Source organism: Crassostrea angulata, unplaced genomic scaffold (genome assembly GCF_025612915.1).
Source record: "Crassostrea angulata isolate pt1a10 unplaced genomic scaffold, ASM2561291v2 HiC_scaffold_120, whole genome shotgun sequence".
Lineage (NCBI taxonomy): Eukaryota > Metazoa > Mollusca > Bivalvia > Ostreida > Ostreidae > Magallana > Magallana angulata.
Window position 1 is genome coordinate 76,166 of NW_026441675.1, and position 5,989 is coordinate 82,154.

Sequence of the window (5,989 nt, forward strand, 5' to 3'; positions counted from 1 at the left end):
GTGTGAAAAGATAAAACTATGCAGAACTCCTTTGGTAGTTGACAAAGTTGTTTATTATTATTATGTAATAACCTGACGTAACTTTTTTTTACATTTTATTTGTGAATTTGATTTCGATGTTTTCAGAACTCATATTAAACTATACTAGTATATAACACAATTCTTACAGTTTAGTACAAAGAAACTCTTTGTGCAATTCTCCGTTTACAAAAATGAGAGATCTGGCCCATCTTTTATGAACTTATCAATTCTATTTTACCATCATGCTGTTGAACTTTTTTCAACATAATTTATGTATGAACGTTTGTAACATAATTCAAATTGACGTTAAGTTAAGTTTTGTAACATAACTTATCTTGATGATAACCATAATTATTAGGGTCTTCCGTCTTCAGCAATTTACTTTAAAAATGACATGACTTGAAATGTTATGCAGAAGACAAGAATAAGAACCAGTTTTGTCTTATATTTCTTATTTTGCAGCTTTCACAAAGTAAAAACAAAATAACATATAGTATTTGTTCCAGTGGTGCAATTGACTGTGCATTGCTTGTTTTAAAAAGGTTGACTGATAATAGATCGAAATCATATAATTAGTTTAAGATATTGCAATGATAAGTTCATTATTTAGATAAACAGTGGAAAAGTAGTACTAGGTAACTAAGTCCTCCACACCTAATGACATACTTTTTATTACAGTACCTATGTGTACATTACAACATTGAAAATTTTGTATATTTGTTTGAATATCGATTACTTTATCTAAGACTGTACCTTGATATATAAAGTATTAGTCTTCTAGATCACTGGACCCGAGTTTGAATATTGTAGAGTACTTTTAGTTCTCATGAATTTTTCAAAAATACTGTTTCTGTCCTGAATTTTAACTTTTTTAGTTACATTAGTGTGATAATATTTTGATTGTTTTGATAATTTAGCCTCAACTGTTACAATTGCATGAGATAAATTTATTTCATAATTAAATTGTGTGAAATTTTACATGTAAGCAATGACAAAAAATGGTGATAATTTTGTATACCTAGTTGTATCATTTGAATACAATATTGTATGAAGGCAAGACAAAATATGAGATAAAGCATTTTTGTAGTTTATATATATATATATATATATATATATATATATATATATATATATATATATATATATATATATATATATATCATGAAGAACATGCACATATTTTTTCAATATTTTGATTTGTCAAAAAATATTGATAAAGAACTTAAAATCCATTTTTCGATATTCTTTCTAAAAAATTTCTGAGTCTAGTTTCACCCATTATAACCGTTCTTTTAGCTCAGCGTGTTTATTAGTTTTAAATACTTGATTCACTATGAAATCAAAATGTCTTTACAATAAAATAATAACATATACGAGGGTAAATAAAACAATACGAAGACTTTTGCCATAGCTATGTTATATATGGTCATATTTTTACTTCATTTAGTAAACATAATTTAGAAATAGTTTCAAACAATTTGTAATCAACAAAGTTCATATATTCCTTTATTTTTTGTAATTATTTAGAATCTAATCCTGCAAAAAATTAGTCACGACGCATGATCAAAATTTGTGTTCTGTCAACAATGTACCATATTATGTTGAATGTAATATCTCCATGAATTGGGTTAAAAGCAACAACTCCTAGTATTGAAACCCCAAATTAAGAATCGGTATTAAGATATTCTGGGGATTAAATATTGACGGGATATATAAATTTGTTGGACAGATATCAGTAACTAAAGGCAGATAGTTCTCATTAAAATCCTTAAAATTAGCTAAAAACATTGATGTCGCCGGATGTTACGGCGCAACGAATAGTATAAACAAAACAAATTTAACTCTAGAAAAAGCCTATAAAACTGTAAAATGCTCAATGGTAAAAAACAAATAAGAAAAAAATTATTTCCATATCTGTGTTTAACTATAAGACATTTTGTGGAGATGGTGGTAATTGTATTTTGAACATCAGTAGTACGAAAGAGTGTAAAAGTTTGTAAATATTTGGCCAAAAGAATAAACGTCATCAGACTTTTAGGGGTTTTCTTACTGTGAACTAAGAGTAATGCGGTAAAAACATTGAAAACTTTGGGGAACTAACTTATGATTATCATCAAAGGTGAATAAAATAGATGTTAAGTGACATGGTGCAGATTTAAATTGCATGGTGAAAAGCACAATAGATTCAGGGTTGTATAAAAATTGGATTTTATTTTCTTACCTATGCGTGTGATCTTGACCTGTTTTTACGTCACTGTGCGCCGTGTGGCAAAATTTGTTGATTTTAAAGTCGGGTAACAAAAATACCTTTTCAGAAAAATGAGTGAAACTTCATATACATGTATCAATAATATTTTTATTAGTTCATAAAATAATCTGTTAGTTATGACTTTTATGAAAAATATATGATCGACAGCTACATAGTTTTTGTATTTTTTTAAATGACTCTCGCATATTAGAGTAGACTTACTAAATTTTTCTTATCATTTAGAATGAATGTAGTGGATTTCAGAGTTTTGTTTTTTATGCTTTTTATGAAGAGGCTGCATTTATATAGACTGTGACTTGTAATATATATATATATATATCGAGTAGAACAAGAAATCCCTTCCTTAGAATCTTCACTTAACTCAAATATATATTACATGAGGATTTAACAAACATACCTGAAATGTTTCTTCAGGATTTTTCATAATTTTGAGAAGAATTAACTTTTATCGTTTGAAACATGTACATTTGTTTTGCTCGGCACCAAATCTCATGGTTCTCAGAATAAGTTTGCCAACACATTTACCAATATTCTTTTTCAGTTCACAATAGTCGTTTTGTAATATTTGATTTTCAATCGTTTAAGATAAACACATAAGGTATCTTTATAATTTTTTTTATGTATTTATTTTTCCTTTTGTAATCATTGTATCCGGATTAGAATAAATGTCATATATCAATTCTCTCTTTTTATATTCTATTTTTATTTTGGTATTTTCCACTTGATCCTTGCGATTTCTTGATTTGAGTCATATTTTGTTCACATGAATTTATTTAGCTGCAGGTCTGTAGCTCCCGGTCTGAAAAAAAATTCGGATGGAGGACCTGGGAGCTACAGGGCCACCCATTGAAAAAATTGTATATTTATTGCGCAGAAAAACGTGCGCTTGTTTTCGACTAATTTACCTTATTTATACACAAATTCTGTGAAAACTATTAGTACCAGTAAATTTCCATGCAATTTACTACTGATATCGTCTCTTCAATTGCCTCGGATAGTCTTTTAAACACCATCACCAGTCCTGTAAATTCATGTGGTGCAATTTGTTTACATGTAAAAATAGCGACTTTCGATCTCGATGAAAATTCAACATACTTCATTTTCCGAGGTCGGTAGCGTATTTTGAAGAAAATTTCGGCAAATAAAGAAATAAAGAGGCGATAGAGAATTTAATCATGGTACTAATTGTTTTCACAGAATTTGCGTATATAAATAAGGTAAATCAGTCCAAAACTAGCGCACGTTTTTCTGCGCAATAAATATACAATTTTTTTAATGGGTGGCCCTGTAGCTCCTAGGTCCTCCATCCGAATTTTTCAGACCGGGAGCTACAGACATGCAGCGAGAGTTCATTACATTCAGCTCAAGATTTTAAACTTGGTACATGTATTTCCTATTCGGCATTTAAAATGGAAAAAAAATGAATGGCCTCAGATCTGTGTACAAACATAAATTTGTTAGCAAATCTCTGTATCTTGCTTATAATTCGAAGCTTAACACTCAAATATGGTAAGTAAATAGAAATTGTAAACAATTAAACACAAGAAACATGCACTATAACAAATAAAGAACACAATTATATTTAAACTGAATAAACTCGAGAAAATGCCGAGCATCTCAACAAAACCTATTGCATTAATCTACCATTACGCAAAAGATAATGCCGAATTACCGATAGAATGAATTGTATTTCAGCACTTTTTTGATACATCAGATTTTGCTTAATTTGCGTAGGTAAACAGTTAACTGTTTGATTTACCGAAGTCTCTGTTTGATTTGATGCGTAAAAATCACGAAATACAGACGATAATTCCCAGGTTACAAAGCATAAATAATGAAAACGAAACGAAAATCAGAACAAGCTAACACCAACGTCATGTGTGAAAACTGTCAACGCATTGAAATAGTTAGCCTTAATTTACTTCACAAAATCGGCACCAATATATTTTGCATGTTTCAAAAATGTCCCTTCATACGCGAACTGTTGCACAACAAGCAAATTCATCATAGTCAGATCGACCCTTTTTCGTATAATGTCATGGCTGCTTTAAACAAAGAACCTCGTTTTAGAAGTATGGAATACGAGTCTTAGTCAAATGGGTATGCAAATCCGGGCCGTGGCAAAATAAAAGCCGGGGCAGATCAGCAATTCCAAATACGCATTATTTTCCAGCAATATTTACAGCGAATACAAATATACTGGTCCATCAAATATCCTGAAATTTTAATTAGATTGGCAGATAAATAACTGCCAATCTCTTGTTTTGCCCAGGCCAAGTCTTGCCTACCCATTTTAACGGATGCCGAACCCGAAGCTATTAAACTGATTGAAACACGCCTTTCCTTTATTATTATTTTCGTAATAACTAAGATTTGAAACAGAATTAGCAATTAATTTTTTTAATTTATGTTTTCCTTCCCATAAGGATAATTTATGCTAAACTACGTTGAATTAGAATCAGTATTTCTTGGGGAGAAGATTTTTTTAAATGCACCCCCCTTTTTCTACAGTTTCAAGGTTTTCTCCGCTTTGAATACAGATCGGACTTTTATTTCTGCAATTTATATTCACCCTCCCATAAGGATGCTTTGAGCCATATTTGGCTGAAATTGGATAAGCGGTTTTAGAGAAGAAGTTCAAAATGTAAAAAGTTTACAGACGGACAGACAGACGGACGGACAGACGAACGACGGACAAAATGTGATTAGAATAGCTCAGCTAAAAGCTCAAGTGTGAGCTAAAAATCAGGAAATACAAGTGACAGTTCCCAAGTTAACGCAAAGCATAAATGAAAACGAAACGAAAATCAGAACAAGCTAACACCACCGTCATATGTGAAAACTGTCAACGCATTGAAATATTTAGCCTCAATTTACTTCCCAAAATCGGCACCAATGTATTTTGCATGTTTCAAAGATTCCCTTCGTACACGAACTGTTGCACAACAAACAAATTCATCATTGTCAGATCGACTCGTTGATCATATTGTGGCATGGCTGCTTTAAACAAAGAACCTCGTTTTAGAATTATGGAATACGAGTCTTGGTAACATGGGTAAGCAAACCCGAGCCGGGGCAAAATAAAAGCCGGGGCAGATCGGCAATCGTCAATTCCAATTACGCATTATTTTCCAGCAATATTTACAGCGAATACAAATATACTGGTCAGTAAATATCTTGAAATTTTAATAAGATTGGCAGATTAATTACTGTCAATCTTTTGTTTTGCCCTGGCCCGGTCATGCCTACCCATTTTACCAAGACTCATGGATGCTGTAAATTGCTTGAAACACGCCTTTTCTTTCTAATTATTTTCGTAATAACTCAGATTTGAAACAGTATTAGCCCATAATTTTTGCAATTTATATTTTCCTTTCCATAACGATTACTTATGCTTAGTTACATTGAATTTGACACAGTAGGTCTTGAGAAGAAGATTTTTAAAAATGCACATCCCCCCCCTCTTTTCTACAGTTTCGATTTCTCCGCTTTGAATGAAGATCTGTCTTTCATTTCTGCAATTTATATTTGCCTTTCCATAAGAATGCTTTGTGCCAACTTTGGTTGAAATTGGCTAAGCAGTTTTAAAGAAGAAGTTTAAAATGTAAAAAGTTTACAGACTGACATACGGACAGACAGACGGATAAAATGTAATCAGAATAGCTCACTTGACCTTTCAGCTCAGGTGAGCTAAAAAAA